A 12,571-nucleotide genomic window follows, 5' to 3' on the forward strand; every position below is an offset into this window, starting at 1 on the left:
CAAAAAATAATTCAAAGTCCCAGAGGTTGCAGAAAGGTTTAGACTTTTATTATATCAAATAATAAAAGCTGTCTTCGGTCTGCAGAGTGAACAGAGTCAAAATTACAAAGCTCTCATTTTATACGGTCTCAAAGAAAAAACACAGGTGTATACAAATTATTTCATTGTTTAACATGTCCCGTTATACCACTTCAACATTTTCTATTGGGCAATACACCTCACACCTCTCATATTTTGCATCAACTGAGCCAAATTTTCCAGCATAAATGGTCCATTCAGAAAGAATCAAACCACACGATAAGAGGTGGTATACAGCATTCAGCGTGTACAATACATGATTCAAAATGGCTGGGGTCAAATCAAGTTAAAGACTAATACAGGCCGCAGGTGGAAACTAGCGCAACACTCGTGTCCTTGGCCAGTCTCCCACACTATAAAATTACACTTTTTGAATAGGCCTGTGATTTAACAGAAAACAACCTTCAGTATAAACTCTCTCAATGTCTTTGCTGTATTTTAGCGGAGCTCCCGCACGGGCCTTAATGGTAAACCCATAGAGTCGATTTTTTGTGGTTTGTCCATGTAGGTGTACCACCACTCATACACACCGCCTAGTGGCCAGTGTTAGCAATTACAAGTCATACACACCGCCTAGTGGTCAGTGTTAGTACAACCCCGATTCCAAAAAAGGTGGGACAAAGTACAAATTGTAAATAAAAACGGAATGCAATAATTTACAAATCTCAAAAACTGATATTGTATTCACAATAGACCATAGACAACATATCAAATGTCGGAAGTGAGACATTTTGAAATTTCATGCCAAATACTGGCTCATTTGAAATTTCATGACAGCAACACATCTCAAAAAAGTTGGGACAGGGGCAATAAGAGGCTGGAAAAGTTAAAGGTACAAAAAAGGAACAGCTGGAGGACCAAATTGCAACTCATTAGGTCAATTGGCAATAGGTCATTAACATGACTGGGTATAAAAAGAGCATCTTGGAGTGGCAGCGGCTCTCAGAAGTAAAGATGGGAAGAGGATCACCAATCCCCTAATTCTGCGCCGACAAATAGTGGAGCAATATCAGAAAGGAGTTCGACAGTGTAAAATTGCAAAGAGTTTGAACATATCATCTACAGTGCATAATATCATCAAAAGATTCAGAGAATCTGGAAGAATCTCTGTGCGTAAGGGTCAAGGCCAGAAAACCATACTGGGTGCCCGTGATCTTCGGGCCCTTAGATGGCACTGCATCACATACAGGCATGCTTCTGTATTGAAAAATGACAAAATGGGCTCAGGAATATTTCCAGAGAACATTATCTGTGAACACAATTCACCGTGCCATCCGCCGTTGCCAGCTAAAACTCTATAGTTCAAAGAAGCCGTATCTAAACATGATCCAGAAGCACAGACGTCTTCTCTGGGCCAAGGCTCATTTAAAATGGACTGTGGCAAAGTGGAAAACTGTTCTGTGGTCAGACAAATCAAAATTTGAAGTTCTTTATGGAAATCAGGGACACCGTGTCATTTGGACTAAAGAGGAGAAAGACAACCCAAGTTGTTAGCGCTCAGTTCAGAAGCCTGCATCTCTGATGGTATGGGGTTGCATTAGTGCGTGTGGCATGGGCAGCTTACACATCTGGAAAGACACCATCAATGCTGAAAGGTATATCCAGGTTCTAGAGCAGCATATGCTCCCATCCAGACGATGTCTCTTTCAGGGAAGACCTTGTATTTTCCAACATGACAATGCCAAACCAAATACTGCATCAATTACAGCATCATGGCTGCGTAGAAGAAGGGTCCGGGTACTGAACTGGCCAGCCTGCAGTCCAGATCTTTCACCCATAGAAAACATTTGGCGCATCATAAAACAGAAGATACGACAAAAAAAAACCTAAGACAGAATCCTACATTAGACAAGAATGGGTTAACATTCCTATCCCTAAACTTGAGCAACTTGTCTCCTCAGTCCCCAGACGTTTACAGACTGTTGTAAAGAGAAAAGGGGATGTCTCACAGTGGTAAACATGGCCTTGTCCCAACTTTTTTGAGATGTGTTGTCATGAAATTTAAAATCACCTAATTTTTTCTCTTTAAATGATACATTTTCTCAGTTTAAACATTTGATATGTCATCTACGTTATATTCTGAATAAAATACGGAATTTTGAAACTTCCACATCAGTGCATTCCGTTTTTATTTACAATTTGTACTTTGTCCCAACTTTTTTGGAATCGGGGTTGTCATTACCCCCCCAGTGGCCAGTGCTAGCCAGTAAAGAAATAAAACAAAAGAGACTGGCTATGATATAAGAAAATTCTACAACCCAGAAACAGATGGGAGCTCTGCTTTTAGGCAGTGCCTAAATCTATATATTACTGTAATTATGATAATTCATAAACCAATTTATTATTACTTTTAAGAGAATTAACTTCATTTATTCTTTACTGAAAATTAACACACTCCGCTTTGAATTAGTATTTAATCAGCATAAAAAGAAATCTGTACGTGTGGTTATATGAATCAGAGTACATTTGTGATTACTTAAGGTGTGTGTATGGTCGTGATTACATATGTGCATATAAAATACATTTCTGTGGTGGTCTTATTTCTAGTTCATTTTGCTTTAGCAAAATCTTAAATTTTTATGTAATATTTTAGTATTACATAAAAATTTAAGATTATTTTTGTTATCTTCTATTAGGGTGGAGAGAGTTGTTGATCTCGCAGCATTAAAAGCTTGTCTTTGTAGTTCCAGAGGCTCTCCTTCCATGCTAAATGGAATACTATCAATTTTGTGTTTTAAGGTGCATGTGTGATTGTTATACCAGGGTGCTAGGTTTTATTTTATGTTCTCCTGAATTATTTTCTTTTAAGTGTAGCTACATTATCTAAAGTAAAGCAGAACATTGACTGTAAGCATTCAGTTGGCTGATCAAGTTCTGTGGGGTCTAACGGGGATCCAATCAAATTGATAACTCTGGGAGACTACTGATAAAACTTTATGCAGTAGTTGATGTGAATGTACTTTTGATGCGATGGCATGCAAGGTGCATATATTAAGACATTTCAAAAGAGATGAGGTAATGGTCTGAGGGAGCTTCAGACTGTATAAGTGTGACTATATTTTCTATATGTAATACAAATGCAAGTATTAGATCGAGAATGTGACGATTAGGAATCATACAAAAACCTCAAAAAAATAGGGTTAGATCCTGTGACACTCTCATTAACCCCTACTGAATCTAGAATGGACAGGAATGCTGTTCTCAGTCTCTTCCAGGTGATCAAAACAAATATCGTCTCTAACAATCTGTTGTCTCAATAAACAACCAGGTTTGAGATGAAATTCGCAAATTCAGAAAGAACTTCAAAATATAGACCATGGGTCAGGAAATAATAATTAGCTGAATTGACCAGGTAGAATTATTTTTGGCTACATATATTAGGATAAAGAACTTCAAACATACTGAATTTTTGTTCAGGTTTTTGTACGATTCCTAGATTATCATTATAAATAACTGATGGCTTCTCCTCTACCAGTGAGACAAGGTGGATGCATATAGCTGGAAGAGCTTCATTTCAAATGGTCCATACTCATTTGGTTTGATCCACAATTCTGTTATACATTGTAGTACATTAGACTCCTGATCAGTACAAATTCCATTAACAATTAGTCTCATGCTGCAGTATTACATTGATAATAGTGGTGCAGTTTAATTGTCACTTGTATGGTGGTAATTAATGACTACTTAAGATCAAAAGAAAACAAGAATAGTCTTGTTTTAAACATCACTATAAGGTTATGTATTTTAAAACAGTCATATAACATGAACAATAAAGTTCAAAGTACAGGTCATTTTCAGCCAAAACTGTAATAATAGCCATATTTAATTTGACAATTTTAAATCATGCAACGTCTACAAGTTAGTGCACTTGTAGGTTTTAAATGTAACTGAATAAGTAAACATCTTTCCAGACTGATCAGTAATGCAGCTTCTCTCCTGTGTGAATGCGCTGGTGTGTTTTGAAGTGACTCTACTGAGTAAAACTCTTCCCACACTGTGAGCAGTGATGCGGCTTCTCTCCTGTGTGAATGCGCTGGTGTGTTTGGAAGTGACTCTGCTGAGTAAAACTCTTCCCACACTGTGAGCAGTGATACGGCTTCTCTCCTGTGTGAATGCGCTGGTGTCGTTGGAGATTACTCTGATGAGTAAAACTCTTCCCACACTGTGAGCAGCGATACGGCTTCTCTCCTGTGCGAATGCGCTGGTGTGTTTGGAGAGTACTCTGATGAGTAAAACTCTTCCCACACTGTGAGCAGTGATACGGCTTCTCTCCTGTGTGAATGCATTGGTGTCGTTGGAGATTACTCTGATGAGTAAAACTCTTCCCACACTGTGAGCAGTGATGCGGCTTCTCTCCTGTGTGAATGCGCTGGTGTGTTTTGAAGTGACTCTACTGAGTAAAACTCTTCCCACACTGTGAGCAGTGATGCGGCTTCTCTCCTGTGTGAATGCGCTGGTGTGTTTGGAAGTGACTCTGCTGAGTAAAACTCTTCCCACACTGTGAGCAGTGATGCGGCTTCTCTCCTGTGTGAATGCGCTGGTGTCGTTGGAGAGTACTCTGCTGAGTAAAACTCTTTCCACACTGTGAGCAGTGATACGGCTTCTCTCCTGTGTGAATGCGCTGGTGTTTTTGGAGAAGACTCTGACGAGTAAAACTCTTTCCACACTGTGAGCAGTGATACGGCTTCTCTCCTGTGTGAATGCGCTGGTGTAGTCGGAGAGCACTCTGATAAGTAAAACTCTTCCCACACTGTGAGCAGTGATACGGCTTCTCTCCTGTGTGAATGCGCTGGTGTAGTCGGAGAGTACTCTGACGAGTAAAACTCTTTCCACACTGTGAGCAGTGATGCGGCTTCTCTCCAGTGTGAATGCGCTGGTGTCGTCGGAGATCACCCTGATGAGTAAAACTCTTTCCACACTGTGAGCAGTGATGCGGCTTCTCTCCTGTGTGAATGCGCTGGTGTTTTTGGAGATGACTCTGACGAGTAAAAGTCTTTCCGCACTGTGAGCAGTGATACAGATTCTCTCCTGTGTGACTGCACTGGTGCATCTTGAGTACATTCTGATGACCAAAACTCTTTCCACAGTCTGAGCTGTGGTGAATTTCCTTCTGTATATCATTATGAGAAGTGTCAAAACTGAGAGCATCAGATGATGTTGGCTGACTACTGGAGCATTTGGAGGGGATCTGAAGCTCATATTTAATCTCTCCTGATTCCTGCAGTCTCACATACTCTTCATAGTGGCATCTCTGTATGTGTTTGTCAAGGTAAATTTGAGATGCATAGGAACGAGGACATGTGGAGCAGGAAAAGACCTGCAGCAAAGTCTTCTTTACTTCTGGAGAAGTGAAAGGACAAAAATCAGAAATTGAACATGAAATGCAACAAGATTATAAAATATAACACTAACCCAATGTAAGGGAGCATTTTTACTGAACCTCAAACATTCAAGATTCTACATGAATCAAGACTGAGACAAAAAAGTTTGAGGACTAACATATAGCAGTCTCTAACTAGGAGTACTGGTACTGTAGATTCAATAAAGGTACTAGAACAGCAGCTATGCACAGCATTGGCCATAGCCCCGTAGGTCTGGGCGACCAAGGGGGAGTTGTTGGTTTCGGTTTGATCTAATGTCAAGTCTAGTTACGGTAATGGCAAGCCTTGCCTTATTGACAGCTCGTCCAGGATTGTGAAGGAAACTCAGCCCTTGCATTCAAAGATCCAAAAATGGGCCTTATTTATCATGCTGGATATGAATAGATTTATTTGCAAATGGTTTCAAGTAGCATTTACACAAGAAAGTCTGTATTTTTCATATGGATTAGGTTGTCAAGTTTAAAACACATTAAATTTCAATAACACACAAATTTAATGAAATTAAAAATTGTGGGATTTTGTGAAACCCAGTTGATTCATATTAATGTAACTGATGAAAGAAAGAAAGCCAACATCCAGAAATTAAGACATTAGTTATTTAATTAAATAAAAATGTAGGCGTATAAAAAAAAGGGGCATACTGCAGCGATTCAGATGGCATTCAAGTAGGTCTGCAGTAGTATAGGAATTTCCTTACTGCAGTATTTGAAGAATGCCACGGTGTGGTTTGTAGTAATAAAGCAACCAAACTTCCACCTGTTTAATTATTCATTCATCTGATGCTATTTGTCCCTTAACATGTTGAAGTTCTTCAGCTACAAGAGTTTGAGGAGCTAAAAATAAACATAATTAAAACATTATTTCTCCATGGCATGACTCTTGTGGAATCACTGAATTCCATAAAAATACTAAAAATGTTATTTCTTGTTAAACTGCTTGATAATATAAGCATCATCACGTATACTCCTGAAATAAAGCAAATGTGTTCCAATTGATTTGTATAATGGTTGATGGGTTTGACTGAAATGTGCATTAGCCAATTAACAACTTCGCTTGGTTCAGGCATGCTGCATGTGTGTTCAACTAACTTCTCTTCAGCCAGCTGGTTGGATTGCACTGAATGCATTTGTGGCAGCAGGGGCATGGCCAGGGAAGGTGAGTGGCAAAGTCAATGCACCTGTTGTCAATTAAATGTTGTGTGCGTATTTGTTGCAGTGACGGTGGAGGTTAGAAAAGGATCCCTCCGTTTCTAACATCAGCATGATGGAAGAGCGCGAAGAGAGGGGAGCTCTCCCGACCAGAACAAGTGTGTGTTCGTGTATGAGCAACGAGCAAGTGAGTGAATGAAGCTGAAAAGCAAGGTAAATAGTAAAAATAAAGAAGTGCGTGTGAACATCAGCTCCCGCCTGCCATGCTTCTGTACTCCACCCACATCAGGGACATACTATAGTGGTGCCGAAAGCCAGGAGTATGGAAGGGAATCACCACATGCAGTCCTCCCCATTTAAGGATCTCATCCATGCCCTTGTTACCACCCAGCAGAACCAGCATCAAGTGCTGACCGCCTTCCGGAATGAACAAGAGCAATGCTTTGAATCCTTGATGCTGGCCCAGCAGGAAGATCGCCAGGCGTTCTGCTCGTCTTGGCGGGGGCCTGGATTGCCACCGCGGCAGACCCTCCCCACCTCACCCTCATGAAGATGGGCTCACATGATGATCCACAGGCCTTCATCGCTCTCTTCGAGCAAGCTGCCGAAGCATGGGGGTAGCCAATGAAGTGGCATGCCTACTTCCACTACTGACCGGCAAGGTGCAGCTTGCCGTGCAGCAGCTCTCTGCCAACAGTTGGCTCATATACGTGGACCTGAAGTGAGCCATCCTGTAGTGTGTCAGTCACGCCCCGGAATATCGTCAGTGCTTCTGGACGCTGACATTGGAGAAGGTCGGCCAGCCGTTTGCATTTGGCCAACAGCTCCAGGACGCCTGCTGGCAGTGGCAGAGGGCAAACAACTGTGACGCTGAGGGGATCATCGACCTGGTGACACTGGAGCACTTCACTGCGGGTCTTCTGGAAGGAACGGCGGAGTGGGTCCAGTGTCATCGCCCGGTGTTACTGGGTTAAGCCATCGAGTTGGCAGAGGACCATCTGGCAGCGGTTCCAGCAGCAGGCCTTTTATCTTAGATACACATTTTTAGTACATATTCTAAATATATTATCAAGCAAAGTTTGAGTTTTAGCTGTTCATTGAATCACTGTTCAACTACTTTTAAACAATACAAATGTATTATGAATCAAATTAATGCTTCTCAATCCCTTGCAAAGGTTCTTAACATGATCTCTGGGTCACAAGAAATCAATAAATGGAGTCCAACATTGTGATTCAAACCTTACGCGAAAACATAAAATAAGCATTTTTTGGCAAAAAATGAACCTCATGGTGCCACCATTAGACTTTTGAATATGGTCAAAAATTTTACAGGATGTCTTTATTGGTGAAAAGGAACACCCAAACAAAAATGCATAAGATTTTATGAAAGTGAAGGCAACTGATGCACCCTAACGAATAATGGTGCGTTCTATTGGCCAGAGGTTTGCGGGGACGTTCGTTGGTGGTGTGCGGCATGCCACGGATGCCAATTAGTAAATCTCACGGCCACTCCAAAAGTGCCTTTGCGCCTGCTCCCTCTAATCAAGACCCCATTCGAGAGAATTGGTATGGATCTCGTCAGGCCATTAGATCAGTCAGTACAAGTATATTGCTTTAGTTTAGTTCTGGTGGACTATGCAACACGATATCCAGAAGCAGGCCATGCTCCGCACTGTGTGCAGAGGCATGCAGTGTTGCGGAAGCACTCTTCCGTGTTCTCTCCCGGGTCAGGATTCCTAAAGAAATCCTGACAGACCAAGGCACTATGTTTATGTCACACACACTTCGTGAGCTGTAGGGAATTAAATCTCTCCACACCAGCGTCCATCACCCACAAACAGATGATTTAGTAGGGTTTGGAAGTTTGTAAGCGAAGATGCATGTAATTGGGATAAATGGCTCCAGCCCGTTATTCGCAGTACGAGAAGTCTCATAAGCCTCCATGGGGTTTTCACCATTTGAATTATTATATGGGCGAAAGCCATGCAGCATTTTGGACGTGCTGCAGGAAAATTGGGAGGAGGGACCTTCAACCAGCAAGAACGAAATTCAGTACGTTCTCGACCTGCACGCAAAGCTCCACACCCTCACATATTTAACCCAGGAACCTTAGGGATTTCACGCCAGGAAACAAAGTACTCGTGTTATTGCCCACTTCAAGCTCCAAATTAGTTGCCAAATGGCAAGGGCCCTTCGAGATCACACGGCAAATCAGGGACGTTGACTATGAGGTGAAGCGAATGGATCGGGGCAGGGCTCTGCAAATATACCACTTCAACCACTTAAAACATTGGAACGAGGGGGTCCCTGTGGCGTTGGCATTGGTACTTCCAGAGAAGCTGGGATTGGAGGTAAAAACAATCAAACCAACAACCCAAACCACTCTGGTCCCTTGTGGAAACCACCTCTCACTGGCGCAACTCACAGAGGTTGCCAAGTTGCAAAGAGTTATCCGACATGTTCTTGCCCCTTCCTAGCCACACCCACCTCATAGAACACCACATTGAGATGTCCCCAGGGGTGGTGGTGCATAGCCACCCTTACCCGAACACAGAAAAAAGTGGTTTGGGATGAACTCAAGGCCATGTTCAACATAGGCATAATCAAGGAGTCACACAATGACTGGAGCAGCCCGGTGGGCCTGGTACCCAAGACCGATAGGTCGGTCTGGTTCTGTGTAGACTACAGAAAAGTCAACACGGTGTCTAAATTCGACGCATACCCAATGCCTCGCATTGATAAGTTGCTCGATCGGTTAGGTGCTGCTCGCTTTTATTCGACACTGGATTTAACAAAGGGATATTGGCAGATCCCCTTGACTCTTCTATACAGAGAGAAAACAGCCTTTTCCACACCATTTGGATTAAACCAGTTTGTCATGCTTTCTTTTGGGTTATTTGGGGCTCCTGCTACGTTCCAGTGGCTCATGGACAAGATCCTCCGTCCCCATGCCACGTATGCAGCAATGTACCTTGATGACATTATGATACATATACAGCAATGATTGGCAGCAGCACCTTGAACACTTTAGGGCCGTCCTAGACTTGCTGAGATGTGCGGGGCTCAGAGCTAACCTGAAAACGTGTGCAATTGGGCGAGTGGAAGTATGGTATCTGGGTTTCCACTTGAGGTCATGGGCAGGTGCATCCCCGAATTGACAAAACTGCAGCGATTGCGGCCTGCCCAAGACTGAAAAGGGAGTTAGGCCATTTCTGGGGCTGGCTGGCTACTATCATAGGTTCATACCTAATTATTCAGACATCACCAGCCTGCTGGCTGATCTCACTAAAAAGGGAGCACCAGATCTGGTCCAGTGGACGGAATAGTGCCAACAGGCTTTCAACCAAGGTAAAAGCTGCGTGTGGGGGGCCACTTTTACACTCCCTTGACTTCTCTCTCCCTTTCATTTTGCAGACGGACGCATTGGACAGAGGGCTGGGGGCTGTTTTGTCCCAGGAGGTGGAGGGCGAGGAATATCCCGTGCTGTACATCATGAACCACGCCAATGCACGGATCACCTGTTGGTATCTCGCCCTCTAGCCTTTTAAATTCGAGGTAGTCCACAGGCGCAGATGGTGGTGGCGGAATTCATATCCTGTCGGGGGTTATGTGGCAGTGGGGGCGTGGCCTAGCGTCAGTTTGTGAATGGAGGGTGGGGCCAGGGAAGGTGTCAAAGTCAATGCACCTGTTGTCAATTAATGTGTGTGTGTGTGTGTGTGTGTGTGTGTGTGTGTGTGTGTGTTGCAGTGACAGTGGAGGTTAGAAAAGGAGGGAGAACGAAGAGAAGGGTGCTTTCCCAACCAGAACACGTGTGTGTCTGTGTGTGAATGAAGCTGAAAAGCAACGAAAATAGTAAAAATAAAGTGTGTGAGAACATCAGCTCCTCCCTGCCATGCTTATGTACTCCACCCACATCAGGGACATATTACAGTATTATAATGTGTCCCATCCCCCCGTTTCTGTAATATGGGGAGGTCTGACAGCATTATCCGATAGTGTGTGTTTCCTGTGACAGGGCCTTTTTTTCCCCCTTGATTTCTCCTCAGTCTTCTCCCTAATTTAGCTATGGTCAATTCCCACCCATCAGACTGCTCTCCAGTATCACATAACAGCTACCAACCAGGGAGGGCTATCACGTGCTTCCTCTGAGATAAGTAATACCAGTTGACCAGCTGACCGCATATTTTACTCATACAATGTCAGGGGGGAGAAAGCACACTCGGAGGAAAACCCAATCCACTCAATTTCTATTAATATGTGCTCTCACACACACCCAGCACTGAGAGCGCTGTCAGCCGCGCGGTAAAGTTTTAAATGTTTTTAAAGTTGTAGAGACTTTTCTGTCAAGTTGGTGAATGAAATGGCCAATGGACAGTTTATCCTACTTTTCCTGCTGACGTTTTGTCAAATCGTAGGACTGTACAACTCATTTGTGGCTAGCAAAAACGCGGAAGCAGGTTTGTTTGTTGAATCAGCTGGTAACAAACATTCCAGTCAAATACCCTTCGGACATCACCAACTGTTTAATAAATTAATCCGACCGTTCCATTATGCCCCCAACAAACAACGCACCAGGAGGAGAAATGTTGGAGAAGTAAGGATAAATGTTACGCTACTGGTTGTCACAGAAAGTTTGCTGCTATGCGGGGATGTTCATCCTTGCCCTGGGCCATCCACCTGCAAAACACCTAGGTGTCCATGCCCTAACTGTGGGAAGACTGTGAGATTGAATGCAAATGCAATTGCTTGTGATTTGTGTGACGAGTTTGTTGACATAAAATGTGCAAACATAGACCGTAAAACATACACTTTGGCCGTCAAAGCGCAGGCAAACATTCAGCTGGTGTGTAATGCCTGTTGTGTGCATGAAATGTGCTCCCCCGATATCCTGGATTTTACACGAGAGGATGATGTATCTTTCGGTGGGGATGACAGTCCGATCGAGAAAGGGGATACGTCCTTGGAACTTTTAAATAAAAGAGGGCTACATTTTATTCATCTTAATGCAAGGAGTTTACTTCCAAAAATTGAAGAGTTAAGGCAGTTCATTGCAAGGACAAAAGCCGCAGTGATTGCTGTGACTGAGACGTGGCTGGACAGTTCCATTGAGGACAGCGAGATCAAACTGCCTGGTTTCAACTGCTACCGGCGAGACCGCAATAGGAACAGAGGAGGGGTATGTCTCTTTATTAGGACTGATTTATCATTCACCCCTTGCCTGGACTTACAGATAGACTCATTAGAAACTGCTTGGGTTGAAATTCGACTGCCCAAAACAAAGCCGATTTTGATGGGGGTGTGTTACAGACCCCCAAAACAAAATGACTTTTATGAACTTTTAGAATCAGTGTGTATTGATAGTAATGTGTTGATGGAGAAAGAATGCATCCTTTTGGGTGATTTTAATACAAATCTGTTGCTGACCACTAAAAATGGACTTCTTAAAAAGTTTTTACATTTCTGCAAGGTGTTTGAATTACAGCAACTTATAACTGAGCCAACCAGAGTAGATATGCACACTAAATCTAATTTGGATCTGATACTGGTTACTGATAGTAAAAAAAATCTGCTGCTCTGGGATATTGGACATTGGTCTCAGTGACCATAAAGTTATTTTCTGTACTCGTAAGACATCTAAGGGTAAATTAGGATCAGGATCTCATCATTCCATAAAGATAAGATGTACAAGACAATATTCTAAGGAGGCTTTTGAGCTAAAACTTGCCGATCAGGATTGGAGTAAAGTTATGGACAGTAAGGATCCTGATCAGGCATGGAAGTTGTTTAAGGAGAGGTTTTTAGCAGCATTGGACATGGTTGCACCAATGAGAGAGATGAGAGTAAAGCAAAAGAGAGCCAAATGGATGACGACTGAAATAATTGATTTAATAAGACAGAGAGATCACTATTACAGAAAATACTCCAAGTCCAATCTTCAACATGATTTTGATAAATATGTATATA

At 42.7% G+C, this 12,571-nt stretch overlaps 1 protein-coding gene and 1 pseudogene across 1 annotated transcript in view; one reads left to right on the forward strand and one right to left on the reverse strand.

Annotated features, from left to right (window-relative positions):
* Window positions 1-12,571, forward strand: part of LOC132867784 (histone H3-like) — a 1,068,851-nt gene that overhangs the window by 47,956 nt on the left and 1,008,324 nt on the right. The gene's annotated exons all lie outside the window — the stretch shown is intronic.
* Window positions 2,459-12,571, reverse strand: part of LOC132867699 (zinc finger protein 883-like) — a 90,996-nt pseudogene continuing 80,883 nt past the window's right edge.

The sequence above is a fragment of the Neoarius graeffei genome, chromosome 19 (assembly GCF_027579695.1).
Source record: "Neoarius graeffei isolate fNeoGra1 chromosome 19, fNeoGra1.pri, whole genome shotgun sequence".
NCBI lineage: Eukaryota > Metazoa > Chordata > Actinopteri > Siluriformes > Ariidae > Neoarius > Neoarius graeffei.